General features: G+C 45.6%; 3 non-coding genes across 3 annotated transcripts; all 3 read right to left on the bottom strand.

Annotated features, from left to right (window-relative positions):
- Positions 1–1,335: 1,335 nt before the first annotated feature.
- On the bottom strand, positions 1,336–1,418 carry trnal-cag (transfer RNA leucine (anticodon CAG)). Its single transcript has one exon. It is a non-coding gene; the product is annotated as a tRNA-Leu (tRNA).
- A 69-nt stretch (positions 1,419–1,487) lies between these two features.
- On the bottom strand, positions 1,488–1,560 carry trnak-cuu (transfer RNA lysine (anticodon CUU)). The gene has a single exon. It is a non-coding gene; the product is annotated as a tRNA-Lys (tRNA).
- Positions 1,561–12,886: 11,326 nt separating this feature from the next.
- trnag-ucc (transfer RNA glycine (anticodon UCC)) lies at positions 12,887–12,958 on the bottom strand. The gene has a single exon. It is a non-coding gene; the product is annotated as a tRNA-Gly (tRNA).
- Between the last annotated feature and the right edge of the window lie 3,188 nt (positions 12,959–16,146).

Below are 16,146 nucleotides of genomic sequence, written 5' to 3'. Positions count from 1 at the left end.
ATGGAGGGAGCAGAGGCGTGTACATCTTCAGACGCCAGCAACTTTTACAAATGGAACAGTTGAAGGCACAGATGCAAGTTCCAAATATTTTCAATGCAAAGTTATTTCACTTTATTTAAAGTGCCGTGAGGCTGAAAACGGGTCCCAGATGATTTGCGTTCACTCGTGACTTGTTTTCCAGTGTTTGTCCTTCAGGTTCGCAATTCAATTTGTATTGGATATTGAAGATATTTCAGGATGATTGCACAACATACCATGTGTAAAGCAACCATCTTGATAACTTCAATCATCACACACTCTACATCGACGGTGCAGAGACCCCATCACCCCTTTCAATATTGTTTTTCTTAACTCACAGTTTTCAAAAGGGAATTGGATAAACGCTTGGATGGAAACATTTTCAGGGCAATGGAGAAACAGCAGGCGAGTGGTACTAACTGGACAGCTCGTTCAGAGAGCAGGCACAGGCACGATGGGCCGAATGGTATCCGAATAGCGCTGTCTTATTCTATGATTCGATTAATAGATCAATTTCCGCCTTTCACTGAGCCTCCCTAAATGGAGCGCAGTAATCGTGTCCCTGTGAAATGAGCTCCTGAACAGTAATAGGGAAATTAGCGTGGCTGAGCGGTTTGAAACTCTGGTTAGCCTCCGAACAGGAAATTTCCTCTCTGAGTTTGATTAGTTTATCAATTATCTCCCCGCTTTCCATCTTAAATGTCTTTACATATTTTTTGATCTCTTCTTCTACTGCCATGCCCACAATACCAGTCTCCCTGGTAAATACTGAAGCAAAGTGATTATTTAATATTTCTGCCATTTCGCTGTCATTGCCTGTGAGTTTGTCGTGTGTATCCCTTAGTGGCCCTATTCATATCCTAAATTTTCTTTGGCTGTTGATGTGTCTGCAATACTTTGCTTTTTTGATATTCCTTTTTTCCTTTCTAATAGTTCTTTCGACTTCTTTCCCAGTCTTTTCACATTCCCCTCTCTCCTTTATTGTCCAGGGTGGGTCTTTTTCTTCAGTTTCAATTTTGCCCTTATTTCTTTATTCAACCCTGGTGTGTCATTTCTGGCTAGTTTGTTCTTGCTTTTCAGTGGGATATATTTCTCCTGGACTCTATTGATCACCGTTTTAAATGTTTCCCACTGCTGTTCTATTTCTTTGTCCAGGTCATTAATATGTCAAACATTTCACCGTTTGAAACTTCTCAAGTCACATTTCCATCAAAAAGCCAGTTGCTTTTGTGGGAGGAGCAACTCAACTTTGTCGAAAAATCAGCTGCAGCCCAATCCACCAATAAAATATTTTCACGTCTGAGTAAAAGTAAGGAATGTCAGAAGTGGGATTCGAACCCACGCCTCCAGAAGAGACTGCGACCTGAACGCAGCGCCTTAGACCGCTCGGCCATCCTGACTACCGATGCATATTCCATTCTGCATTATTTCTGCACAGTGAATTGAGCATAACATTTGAAAATCGCACTCGCCCAAAGTGGGGCTCGAACCCACGACCCTGAGATTAAGAATCTCATGCTCTACCGACTGAGCTAGCCGGGCATGGTTACTTTAATCGCCTTGTCTGTTATTGCAGCAACCAGGAGAAAGACTCCATTTCAAATTATTGGAATAATTTCTGAGGGCTCGGATAAACTGTCACTTCGAAAGGCACGGACTCATCAAGGACAGTCAGCATGGATTTGTTCAGGGGAGGTCGTGTCTGACTAACCTGATTGAATTTTTCGAGGAGGTGACAAGGAGGATCGATGAGGGTCGCGCAATTGATGTAGTCGACATGGATTTTAGCAAGGCTTTTGAAAAATTCCCAAATGGCAGATTGATCGAAAAATTAAAGGCCCATGGGATCCAAGGGAATGTGGCTTGTTGGATCCAAAATTAGCTCAGTGGCAGGAAGCAAAGGGTAATGGTCGATGGGTGTTTTTGCGGCTGGAAGGCTGTTTCCAGTGGGGTGCCGGAGGGCTCGGTACTTGGTCCTTTGCTTTTTGTGGTATACATTAACGATTTGGACTTAAACGTAGGGGGCATGATGAAGAAATTTGCGGGTGACACAAAAATAGGCCGTGTGGTTGATATCGAGGTGGAAAGCTGTAGACTGTCGGGGTTCAGGCAATTTTCTGATAACAAAGCACTCAATCTATTCCTGAACGAATTTTGAACGAAAATGTGCGTTTGACCCGGCACAGGCACGACGGGCCGAATGATCTCCTCTTGTGGACTAACATAATACGATGATACCAAGTGTTGTCAGACGGAAAAGCAACACATTCCAAATAAGAGCAGAGAGAGGAAACTCGTCTAACAGCATAACAGCACGGTGAGATATTGTATTTGAGAAGGATGAGGAGGGATAGTTTATCATGGTGGTCGTCACATACGGTATCATTTGTGACTTTGATAAGGACCATTTCATGCTGCGACAGGGGCGGAAACCTAATTGGAGAGATTCAGCCCGGGCGCGGCCCCATCGTGAGCGGTGAGACAGAGGGGGGTGGGGGAAGTGTCAGAGCTGGGGCTCACCGGTGGAAGCAGCACAAAAGTTTAAAACGGTACTCGCCCAACGTGGGCTCAAACCCACCACCCTGATAGTTTTTAAAGCAAAGGGGGAACAGCCACTGTCTGTCTCTCTTGCTGCACTTGAAACAACACAGTCCAACTGCGAGCAGAGAGAGAACACCATTCAGTTGCCCATTGTTTACTGAAATATTATGCATTTCCGTAGTGTAGCGGTTATCACGTCTGTCTTTGTACGCAAAAAGTCCCCAGTTCGATTCCAGGCAGGAACATTATGTTGGAACTTGGTCTCCATAAACATCCACATCGATTTTTTTCCCCTGCCAAAAAGGGAGACAGTGGCTGTTCCCTGATTCTTTGGAAAGTGCATCTTTTACTTAATTGAACAGTTTACTTTTAGTGAGAGAAAACTGATCCACAGTGACGCTCTTTTCAAGTTTTATTCCCTTTTAATCTGGAAGGATACATTTGCTTTGGACAGAGTGGCTTTCAAAACGAGTTGTCGGGTGGGATCGATAAACCTTTTCCGCTGGTGTGGTCAAGGGAACCAAACCAAACATCCACCAAATTCTCCCGAATTATCCGGTTCAATGGGAAACCGACCAACAAAAGCCCTTTCATTGACCGTGGAGGTTCAGACATTTTTCTGATAACAAAGCGCTCAATCTATTTCTCTTGTCTACTTCCCGATGTTTCCGGATACTGTCTGCATCTCTGCCCTGTGTTGATCTCACTCCGTGTCCACCTGCAGGGTGGTTTTTGAACGAAGACGTGTGTTTGTCTTCTGTTCGTGATAAAGTCAGTGCGGTTTGACGTGTTGTTACTCAAAGGTGCACTTGCCCTGCTGGTGAGCAGAGGCAAGTGCTCGAGCAAAACAGACGTTTTCGGGCAGATGCACAAAGCTTTCAGGTTGAAGAAAGGAACGGAGGTCTCCTGCCTCAGCGCCAACATGTTAAGCTGTAGGCTGTCTGTAAAGTAAAGAAAACGGCTTTGAGCTAATTTCTGCTTACTCCAAAAGCACGTTCGCTGGTTCCAACCAGAATCCTAAGGATGACTTTTATCTGTTAATTGTATTACAGTCCTCCGCTGTACCAGCTGAACGATCGAAGGGAAGCAGCAAAGATTGCTCTCTTTGGTAAATGTTCATTGTGCGCCTTTTGACACTCCCGGACTCGTGGAGTCACATGTGCATGACCGAGACAGACTCGGTTCCTGCTCATACCGCATCGTTGTGGGAGTGTGAGCTGTTACTTTGTCTGCACACCCGAGAGGCGAATGCAGCAGTGGATACCGTGTCTTATGACAAATCAGAAGATTGTCTGGTCAACTCCAACCTGACTGGATTGTTTTTGCAAACTGTCCATTACTTTATGACTTTTAATAGCTTGCAAATTGCCCTAATTGGAAGTGCTGCCTGGAAGTCTCCACCGTTCGTGCACTCTTAACAGAACAGGAAATGCATTAGTTTTATTCACTTTGTAAATCCTGAGTTCAATCCAAAGAAAAGATACCAGGACCAGTGAAGCTTTTTTCCATGTCTCACTTTATCTTTCCATCTTTGCGAAACACCAAAATCAAAAACTTTTGCTGACTGCAGCACACCAAAAGATTTACTGCCCCTTGACCTCGATTTATCGAAGCTCAGGATTCACGTGGGTAATGGATTTGCTGAAAACTGAAACCATTTTTGTTTCGGGACAATTCCCCAAGGTAAAAAAGTGAGTGGAAAATTCGGGCATCGATCCCGCTACTTCTCGTATGCTAAGCGAGCACTCTACCATTTGAGCTAATTCCCCTGCGGAACAGGGCCAATTGCCCTTCACAATAATCGCTTAACACTCGTCTCGAGGCAGTGCCACGAATTGCCCCCTCCCTGAATGCATTCAATGCTCCAATCCGCGGTATCGAGTGTTCGCAAGTGAGCAACCGCAGAACGGGAAGGCACAGGAATCGTGAATGATGCTGAGAAGAGCCCGAGCCTGCGGAACGCAGACGAGGTCATCGGACAAGAACAGCCGCCCGAGTTGGAGGATACAGCGAGAGCTCTGTCTGTCTGTCTGTCTGACTGACTGATGGAAGGCTTATTTGCCTGAAAGTCAGTGAGGTTTGACGTGTTGTTACTCAAAGGTACGTCCTGCTGGTGAGCAGAGGAAAGTGCAGGAGCAAAACAGCCGTTTTCGGGCAGACACAAAAAGCTTTTGGTTTCAGAAAGGAAAGGAGGTCTCCTGTGCCTCAGCGCCAACATGTTAAGCTTTTGGCTGTCTGTAAAGTAAAGAAAACGGCCTTGAGCTAATTTCTGCTTACTCTAAAAGCACGTTCGCTAGTTCCAACCAGAAAACTAAGGAAGACTTTTATGTATTAATTGTATTGCAGTCCTCCGCTGTACCAGCTGAAGGATCGAAGGGAAGCAGCCAAGATTGCTCTCTTTGGACAATATTCACTGTGCGCCTTTTGACACTCCCGGACTCGTGGAGTCACGTGTGCATGACCGACACTGACTCATTTCCTGCTCATACCGCAGCGCTGTGGCAATGTGAGCTGCAACTCTCTCTGCACACCCTGGACCAGTGCAGCAGTGGATTTCGTGTCCAATGAAAATCAGAAGATTGTCTGGACAACTCCTACCTGACTGGATTGTTTTTGCCAACTGTCCATTAGTTTATGACTTTAGTTAGCTTGCAAACTAACCTAATTGGCAGTGTTGCCTGGCAGTCTCCACCGTTCGTACGCTTTTCACACAGCAGGGAGTGCATTAGTTTTATTAACTTTGTAAATCCTGAGTTCAATCCACAGAAAAGATACCAGGACCTGTGAAGCTTTTTTCCATGTCTCACTTCATCTTTCCATCTTTGCTAAATACCAGAATCAAAAACTTTTGCTTACTGCAGCACACCAAAAGATTTGCTGCTCTTTGATCTCTCTTTATCGAAGCTGAGGATTGACGTGGGTTCTGGATTTGCTGAAAACTGACACCATTTTTATTTCTGGACAATTCCCCAAGGTAAAAAAGTGAGTGGAGAATACGGGCATCGATCCCGCTACTTCTCGCATGCTAAGCGAGCGCTCTACCATTTGAGCTAATTCCCCTGCGTAACGGGGCCAATTGCCCTTCACAATAGTCGCTTCACACTCGCCTCCAAACAGCGCCACGAATTGCCACCTCCCTGAATTTTCTCAATACTTTGCTCCAATCCGCGGTATCGAGTATTCGCAAGTGAGCAACCGCAGAACGGGAAGGCACAGTAATCGTGAATGATGCCGAGAAGAGCCCGAGCCTGCGGAACGCAGACGAGGTCATCGGACAAGAACAGCAGCCCGAGCTTGAGGAAACAGCGAGAGCTCTGTCTGTCTGTCGGTCTGACTGACTGATGGAAGGCTTATTTGCCTGGGAAGTGAGTGCGGTTTGACGTATTGTTATTCAAAGGTACGCCCTGCTGGTGAGCAGAGGCAAGTGCTCGAGCAAAACAGCCGTTTTCGGGCAGACACAAAAAACTTTCAGGTTGAAGAAAGGAAAGGAGGTCTTCTGTGCCTCAGCGCCAACATGTTAAGCTTTTGGTTGTCTGTAAAGTAAAGAAAACGGCCTTGAGCTAATTTCTGCTTACTCCAAAAGCACGTTCGCTAGTTCCAACCAGAAACCTAAGGATGACTTTTCTCTGTTAATTGTATTGCAGTCCTCCGCTGTACCAGCTGAAGGATCGAAGGGAATCAGCCAAGATTGCTCTCTTTGGTCAATATTCACTGTGCGCCTTTTGCCACTCCCGGACTCGTGGAGTCACGTGTGCATGACCGAGACTGACTCATTTCCTGCTCAGACCGCAGCGCTGTGGCAGTGTGAGCTGCTACTTTCTCTGCACACCCGAGACAAGTGGAGCAGTGGATTTCGTGACTAATGACAAATCAGAAGATTGTCTGGACAACTCCTACCTGACTGGATTGTTTTTGCCAACTGTCCATTACTTTATGACTATAGATAGCTTGCAAACTTACCTTATTGGTAATGCTGCCTGGCAGTCTCCACCGTTCATGCGCTTTTCATACAGCAGGGAGTGCATTCGTTTTATTAACTTTGTAAATCCTGAGTTCAATCCATAGAAAAGATATCAGGACCTGTGAAGCTTTTTTCCATGTCTCACTTCATCTTTCCATCTTTGCTAAACACCAAAATCAAAAACTTTTGCTCGCTGCAACACACCAAAAGATTTGCTGCTCCTTGACCTCTCTTTATCGAAGCTGAGGATTGACGTGGCTTCTGGATTTGCTGAGAACTGACACCATTTTCGTTTCGGGACAATTCCCCAAGGTAAAAAAGTGAGTGGAGAATGCGGGCATCGATCCCGCTACTTCTCGCATGCTGAGCGAGCGCTCTACCATTTGAGCTAATTCCCCTGCTTGACGAGTTCAATTGCCCTTCACAATAGTCGCTTCACACTCGCCTCCAAACAGCGCCACGAATTGCCACCTCCCTGATTTTTTTCAATACTTTGCTCCAATCCGCGGTATCGAGTATTCGCAAGTGAGCAACAGCAGAACGGGAAGGCACAGTAATCGTGAATGATGCCGAGAAGAGCCCGAGCCTGCGGAACGCAGACGAGGTCATCGGAAAAGAACAGCAGCCCGAGCTTGAGGAAACAGCGAGAGCTCTGTCTGTCTGTCGGTCTGACTGACTGATGGAAGGCTGATTTGCCTGAAAGTGAGTGCGGTTTGACGTGTTGTTATTCAAAGGTACGCCCTGCTTGTGAGCAGAGGCAAGTGCTCGAGCAAAACAGCTGTTTTCGGGCAGACACAAAAAACTTTCAGGTTTAAGAAAGGAAAGGAGGCCTCCTGTGCCTCAGCGCCAACATGTTAAGCTGTTCGTTGTCTGTAAAGTAAAGAAAACAAACGGCCTTGAGCTAATTTCTGCTCACTCCAAAAGCACGTTCGCTAGTTACAACCAGAAACCTAAGGATGACTTTTATCTGTCAATTGTATTGCAGTCCTCCGCTGTAACAGCTGAACGATCGAAAGGAAGCAGCCAAGATTGCTCTGTTTCGTAAATATTCACTGTGCGCCTTTTGACAGTCCCGGACTCGTGGAATCACCGAGACTGACTCATTTCCTGCTCATCCCGCAGCGCTGTGGGAGTGTGAGCTGCTACTTTCTCTGCACAGCCTTGGCCAGTTGAGCAGGAGATACCTTGTCTCATGACAAGTCTGAAGATTGTCTGGTCGACTCCGACCTGACTGGATTGTTTTTGCAAACTGTCCACTACTTTATGACTTTAGATAGCTTGCAAACTAACCTAATTGGCAGTGCTGCCTGGCAGTCTCCACCGTTCGTGTGCTTTTCACACAGCAGGGAGTGCATTAGTTTTGTTAACTTTGTAAATCCTGAGTTCAATCCACAGAAAATATATCAGGACCTGTGAAGCTTTTTTCCATGTCTCACTTCATCTTTCCATCTTTGCTAAACACCAAAATCACAAACTTTTGCTTACTGCAGCACACCAAAATATTTGCTGCTCCTTGACCTCTATTTATCGAAGCTTCGGATTGACGTGGGTTCTGGATTTGCTGAAAACTGACACCATTTTTGTTTCGGCACAATTCCCCAAGGCAAAAAAGTGAGTGGAGAATGCGGGCATCGATCCCGCTACTTCTCGCATGCTAAGCGAGCACTCTACCATTTGAGCTAATTCCCCTGCTTGGCCAATCAAATTGCCCTTCACAATAGTCGCTTCACACTCGCCTCCAAACAGCACCACGAATTGCCACCTCACTGAATTTTTTCAACACTTTGCTCCAATCGAGTAATCGCAAGTGAGCAACCGCAGAACGGGAAGGCACAGTAATCGTGAATGATGCCGAGAAGAGCCCGAGCCTACGGAACGCAGACGAGGTCATCGGACAAGAACAGCAGCCCGAGCTTGAGGAAACAGCAAGAGCTCTGTCTGTCTGTCGGTCTGACTGACTGATGGAAGGCTTATTTGCCTGAAAGTGAGTGCGGTTTGATGTGTTGTTATTCAAAGGTACGCCCTGCTGCTGAGCAGAGGCAAGTGCTCAAGCAAAACAGCCATTTTCGGGCGGAAACAAAAAGCTTTTGGTTTCAGAAAGGAAAGGAGGTCTCCTGTGCCTCAGCGCCAACATGTTAAGCTTTTGGCTGTCTGTGAAGTAAAGAAAACGGCCTTGAGCCAATTTCTGCTCACTCCAAAAGCACGTTCGCTAGTTCCAAACAGAAACCTAAGGATGACTTTTATCTGTTAATTGTATTGCAGTCCTCCGCTGTAACAGCTGAACGATCGAAGGGAAGCAGCCAAGATTGCTCTCTTTGGTAAATATTCACTGTGCGCCTTTTGACACTCCAGGACTCGTGGAGTCACGTGTGCATGACCGAGACTGACTCATTTCCTGCTCAGACCGCAGCGCTGTGGCAGTGTGAGCTGCTACTATCTCTGCACACCCTAGACCAGTGGAGCAGTGGATATCGTGTCTAATGACAAATCAGAAGATTGTCAGGTCAACTCCTGCCTGACTGGATTGTGTTTGCAAACTGCCCATTACTTTATGACTTTAGATAGCTTGCAAACTGTCCTAACTGTGACTGCTGCCTGGCAGTCTCCATGGTTCGTACGCTCTGAACACAGCAAATAATCCATTAGTTTTATTATCTTTGTAAATCCTGAGTTCAATCCACAGAAATGATATCAGGACCTGTGAAGCTTTTTTCCTTGTCTCACTTCATCTTTCCATCTTTGCTAAACACCAAAATCAAAACCTTTTGCTGACTGCAGCACACCAAAATATTTTCTGCCGCTTGACCTCTCTTCATCGAAGCTTCGGATTTCCGTGGGTTGCGGATTTACTGAAAACTGACACCATTTTTGTTTTGGGACAATTCCCCAAGTTAAAAAATGAGTGGAGAATTGGGTATCGATCCCGCTACTTCTCGCATGTTCAGTGAACTCTCTACTATTGGAGCTAATTCCCCACCTGTGTTGGGGAAATTGCCCTTCACAATGATCGCCTCACACTCGCCTCCAAGCAGCGCCACGAATTGCACTCTCCCTGAATATATTCAATACTTTGCTCCAATCGGCGGTATCGAACATCAGCAAGTGAGCAACAGCTGAACGGGAAGCCACAGTGAGCGGCCTTGATCTAACTGCTTCTTATTCCAAAATCACATTCGCTGCTTGGAGCCGTAATTAAACCAGCAACCTAAGGGTGACTCTGCTTTGTTTTCCACTGTAGTCCTCTATTCTACCAGCTGAGCGATCGAAGGGAAGCAGCAAAGATCCTTCTGTTTCGTGATTGTTCACCGTTTTGAACACCCCGACTCGTGCAGTCACGTGGGCCTGACGGAGATTTACTCGGTACCTGCCCTTCACAGTAGCTGCTTTGCACTCGCCTCCATTCAGCTCCATGGGCAGCAGAGAAATCTTGCCTTGGGTTAGCCCCTCCCTGAATACAATCAATACTTTGCTCCAATCGGCGATATCGTACATCAGCAAGTGAGCAACAGCAGAACGGGAAGCCACAGTAATCGTGAATGATGCTGAGAAGAGCCCGAGCCTGCGGAAGGCAGACGAGGTCACCGGGAAGGAACAGCCGCCTCCAGCTTGAGGGAGCAGCGAGAGCCCTGTCTGTCTGGTTGACTGACGGAAGGCTTTTTGTCCTGAAAGCGGTTTGACGTGTTGTTACTCAAAGGCACTCCCTGCTGGTGAGCAGAGGCAAGTGCTCGAGCAAAACAGCCGTGTTCGGGCAGACACAGAAAGCTTTTAGGTTTGAGAAAGGAAAAGAGGTTTCCTGTGCCTCAGCACCAACATGTTAAGCTTTAGGCTGTCTGTAAAGTTAGGAGAACGGCCTTGAGCTAATTTCTGCTTCGTCCAAAAGCACGTTTGCTAGTTCCAACCAGAAACCTGAGGATGTTTTTCTCCACTTGCTGAGGATTTCCAGCATTTTCTCTTTATATTTCACATTTCCAGCATCCGCATTATTTTGCTTTTGATTGGATGAACCTCGTCCTTCTAAACCCCATCACAGAATTATCAGCGAGATGGGTTTACAATGGCGGATGACCTTACCCAGAATGCCGCGCGCGGTAGAATACGGTCTATCTCCATTCGAAGGGGCGCAGCGCGCAGGCGCGGCAAGGGCAGCCGGCCGGATAAATCAGCGCCTTGGAGAGATAGAGGGGTTTCTGGGGCGCGTTGGATTGTGGGCTCTCCAGCCGCCATTAGTCGCAGGTTGTGGGTCAATGTTCTATTGCCCGCATCGCCCACAGACCGTTTCTGGAAATACAGACTGAGGAATTCAGAGCGGGTTTGCTGAACAGACACTGACCGTACAATGTAGAACAGAGTTTATCAAACTATTTTTCTCGTGACACAATGGAAGAAAAACACTTCCCCCAGGGACCCCAAACAATAATAACTTCAGACTGGAGTTTTCATCAAATCCCAATAAAGGTGAGTCCATGCTCGCTCTTCAATTCACTTCAAGTAATAATTAAAATTAGACATCGACGTTGCTTGAAAAACATTTTAAATACAGTATAAATACAGTAAAAGAAGATCAGGTTGAGTTTCACTTCCTCAATGTGAGGGGTGGGTCTGTCTGTTGGTCATGATCTCGTTCCAATCTGGATCACAGGATGAAAGTGCTTCACGCATCTCAGGTGCGCTGTTGAGTTTCTTTCTCTTGTTTTTAACCTTGTCAAAGTCGAAAATCCCATTTCGCACAGGTAGGTTGTTGTGAACGGCAGCAACAACAGAACACGAATCATAACAGAGGATATTCTTTGAAAGCACTGATCCAAAAAGATGACAATCTGAATGACTTGTGGCGTGTTTTCAATGTGTTCACAGGTGAGTCGTACCGGCTCGTTTTCTTGCTCAGGCATCAAGTTTAGCCTCATTATTGATTCAGGATTTCCCAAAGCAAAAGGATTTTCACCCAACGCTTTTCCTTCAAATTTTCAAATCCCTCTACAGGGAAGTAGCGACTAAAATGTCAGACAGAGCAGCGAGATGTAACTGTGTGACACATTTCATTTCATTCCCTTTATCTTCATTGATGCTGTTCTCCTCAATGTGTTGTAACAGTGTGAAGCAGGAAATGAGCTCCGCTCCCATTTCTGATCATAACTCTTCAAAAACCCTGTATTTCAGTGAGCTTCCTTTAATGAAAAACCCCTTCTCATTCCAAGCCATTAGAGAGAGTGCGGTGCCCAGAACTGAGCACTGAACTCTAAATGATGCCTAACTAACTAGAGCTCTGTATAACGGTGACATAAATTCCACTGCTTTTTTTCCAATTCCCTTGAGATAAAGATCAAAATTTAATCTCCATTTTAACATTGTTTTAGTGAATTAGTGATCACTTTTAGTGATTTCTGTATTGGACCCCCTAAATCTCTATCCTCCCCCACAGTTCCTAGCTTCTTGCCATTTCGAAAATACACTGATCTATCGTTTTATGGTCCAAAGGGATAACCTCACACTTCCCCACGTTGAACTCCATCTGCCACAGTTTCACCCACTCACTTAATCTATCAATGTCCCTTTGCAAATTTCTGCTCCCATCTACAATATTTACTGTGCTACCTAAATTATTGTCGTCAGCACACTTGGAAATAAAGCTCTTTACATAAGAACATAAGAAATAGCAGCAGAATAGGCCATATGGCCCATCGAGCCTGCTCCGCCATTCAATAAGTTCATGGCTGATCTTCGATCTCAACTCCACTTTCCTGCCCGATCCCCATATCCCTTGATTCCCCTCGAGTCCAACAATCTATCGATCTCAGCTTTGAATATAACTCAACGACTGAGCATCCACAGCCCTCTGGGGTGTAGAGAATTCCAAAGATTCACAATCCTTTGAGTGAAGAAATGTTTCCTCATGTCGGTCCTAAATGGCCGACCCCTTATCTTGAGACGATGAGCTCTAGTTCTTGACTCTCCAGCCAGAGAAATCATACTCTCAGCATCTACCCTGTCAAGCCGTCTAAGAATTTTATACATTTCAATGCGATCAACTCTCATTCTTCTAAACTCCAACCAATATTGGCCAATTTTGCACAATATTTCCTCATACTACAATTGCAGCAAGACCTCCTTCCTCTTATATTCCAACACCCTTCCAATAAAGGCTAACAGATCATGTCCCTTCCTCACTCTCATTAGACCCTTGGTAACTCAGTATTTCCAGCATGTTTTTCCTCTTTTCCTTCGATGGGGAAAAGAAATGAAGGTTGATAACATTTTACTATAATTACACTCGATTATGTTTTGGAAACAATATCCAACTGAACTGCATCAAATTCGATTGTAAACTTAAGAGTTTCTGATGAAAATAAAGGAAGAAGCACATTTAATTGCGATGGCCGGGAATCGAACCCGGGTCAACTGCTTGGAAGGCAGCTATGCTCACCACTATACCACCATCGCTGAAAATGATCAACAATAAAATAGTTCCCAAACATCAGATCCTGAACAGACACTGCAGGCTGTTGGATTTTGTTCTTCATTTTCACTGGTTTCTGACGGATCCTTCCTCGCTCTGTTGCAGTTCCTGTTTCCGCCCAGTAGATTTCGCCAACTCCCAATCAATGGAAATTCCACACCAGCCAGTAATTCTTCACCTGATATCGGACTGAAGAGACAGTCGATACCTGCAATACTTGACCAGCTGGAAATACATTTTACCACAGCTCACATCAGCCATTGAGTAAAGTTAAATAAATCCATCAAATCATTACAGAGACCTGAATACCAACTGGGCAGGAATGGCAGCTTAATATTCAAGTCTATAAGATCTTCAGAAAGGACAGGGAAATAGGGAAAGGAGGAGGAGCAGCAATATTACTAAAGGTCAATATTACAGCAGTTCAAAGATAGAGTATCAGTGAGGGCGAGCGGGCAGTGTAAACACTCTGAGAGAGACCCATCACAAGTGCCCCCACTGTACTCCTCCAGAAGGTACAAGAAGGGCGAGCGCGGGAGGATTTCTTCATTCTTTGTAAAAGTGTTTGAGAGATTGTGGAAATGTCTGGAAGAGGAAAAACCGGCAGTAAAGCTCTGTCGAAGGCCAAGTCTCGCTCATCCCGGGGCGGACTGCAGTTCCCTGTTGTCCGTGTTCACAGGCTCCTGCGAAAGGGGAACTATGCTGAACGTGTGAGTGCCGGAGCCCCGGTCTATCTGACCGCTGTGCATCGAGTATCTGACGGCTGAAATCCTCGAGCTGGCCGGCCACGCGGCCCGGGACAAACAAGAAGACGCGTATCATCCCCAGACACCTGCAGCTGGCCATCCGCAACGACGAGGAGCTCAACAAGCTGCTGGGACGGGTGACCATCGCTCAGGGTGTTGTCTGATATCCAGGCCTTGCTGCTGCCAAAGAAAACCAGCATTGTGAGCTCCAAGAGCAAGTAAACCGGCCAAGGCTTAATCTGATAACCCAAAGGACAGGACCAACCTGATTGAAATCTTTGAAGAAGGAACAGAAAGTGTAGACAAGTTTAATGCAGTAGAGGTGATATATTTGGATTTTCCGAAGGTCTTCTATAATGTACCACATTGTAGACTCATGGCTAAGTTCAGAGCTCGTGGAGTCAGGATCAGCTGGCAGAATGGATAGTAAGTTGGCTACAAAACTGAAAGCCGAGAATAGAGGTTAAGCGTCACTACTCAGACTGGCAAAAGGTGGGAAGTGGAGTTCCAGTTGCTGGGACCACTGTTCTTCACAATTTACATTAACGATTTGGATTCGGGAATCGGAAGTACAATTCCAAAATTTGTGGACGACAACAAATTGGGGGATTTAGTTAATACAAAGGAAAAATGCATCAAAATGCAAGAGGACATTAATAAACTTGCAGAATGAAGAATCAGGAGGTCACACACTGCTTGGATAATAAGAGTCTAAACGGGATAGAGGAGCGAAGGGATCTAGTGGTGCAGATACACAAATTACTAAAAGTAGCGACCCAGGTTAATCAGGTCATAAAAAGATGAATCAAACACTAGGATTCATTTCTAGAGGGATAAAGTTGAAAAGCAAAGAAGTTATGTTAAACTTGTATGGAACCTTGTTTAGACCAGACTTGGAATACTGCGAACAGGTCTCGTCTCCATATTATAGACATAGGGGCATTGGAGAAGGTGCAAACAAGATTCACAAGGATGATACCAGAAATGAGAGGATATTCTTATCAGGAAAGACTGCACAGACTGGGTCTCGTTTCACCAGAAAAGAGAAGGCTGAGGGTTGATCTGATCGAGGTTTTTAAGATAATGATAGGATTTGTTAGGATAGATATAGAGAAAATGTTTCCACTTGTGGGGAGTCCAAAACTTCAGGTAATAAATATAAAATAGTCGCTAATAAATCAAATGGGGAATTCATGAGAAATTGCTTTACCCAGAGAGTGGTTCGAATGTGGAACTTGTAACTACGAGGAGTAGCTGAGGCAAATAACACAGGGGCATTTCAGGGGAAGATAGATCAGCACATGAGGGAGAAAGGTATAGGAGGATATGCCGATAGGGTTAGATGAAGTAAGGAAGGAGGAGGCTCATGAGCAGCATAAACGCTGGCATAGACTAGTTGGGGCGAATGGCCTGTTTCTGTGCTGTAGTTTCAATGTAACTCGATGTAATGGCTCTTTTCAGAGCCACCCTCTGTATCTGTGAAAGGGCTGGTTACTGTCTGAAGGGAGACGCTGATATCATGCTACCAGTGTGGCTTTAAGCTGATTTTGTCTCGTTGTGGACGAGATGAGCTATTAATGGGACTGGAGTGGGGGCAGTGACCACAGTCCAGTACTTTAAACGGTGACTTATAGACCCTAGCCCACACATCACCAGATTTCTTGTATTTATTTAAACTACTTGCCATGCTGGGCTCGTAAAGAATCACCAGAACTGCTCGACTAACCTTTCTACATCTGTGGAATTCAGCTCTTCGCTCCATTTCTGTTCTATTTTGTTGGATTATTTACATAACGCATCAAACTCACTGGGGAATCACTGAAATGTAACTCTGTACAGAAACAAATAACAGTGAATTGCCTGGTGCCCAGGAGATCAGGAACATTACTCGCCTTTCGTCCTGTTAAAGAGTAAACCGTGTTTCGAGTCCACCGACCCGCTTTGGTTCCATATGGGGGATTAAACAGAGAAATCGGGAGGGGAGGAGACAGTTAGAGTGACAGAGCGGAGATCGGCCTCTGATCTTCCAGCTCCACCTCCAGTTCTCTCCATCCGACAGTTTCAAACCGTTTATCGATAATAGAACCGAACCTCAGTGCTCCGCACAAACCCTGACAGACCCGGGCTTCATATTCAAGGATTCCCAAAACCCGAAGCTTTCAAATAAGCCCCGTTACAGTGAGAAATCGTTAATATTCCTGCCTAAATACAGTCCATTCAATAACAAGTCTACTTGGCTCCTCCATTTCAGTCTGATTCCCTGTTCTATCTCCCCAGACATCCCCTCCCAGACCGGTTCAGCGTTTTACAAACACCTAATTCCAGCTTATTTGGAGAATCTCATGTGTTGGGGTTTGAGTTATGACGCGGAGTTTCTCCGCCAGTGTTACCGTCTCACAGAGACTCTCGCCCTGAATCTGTGAAAA

This window comes from Heptranchias perlo, unplaced genomic scaffold (assembly GCF_035084215.1).
Source record: "Heptranchias perlo isolate sHepPer1 unplaced genomic scaffold, sHepPer1.hap1 HAP1_SCAFFOLD_47, whole genome shotgun sequence".
NCBI classification, from domain to species: domain Eukaryota; kingdom Metazoa; phylum Chordata; class Chondrichthyes; order Hexanchiformes; family Hexanchidae; genus Heptranchias; species Heptranchias perlo.
This window is presented reverse-complemented; position numbering and strand designations above follow the sequence as displayed.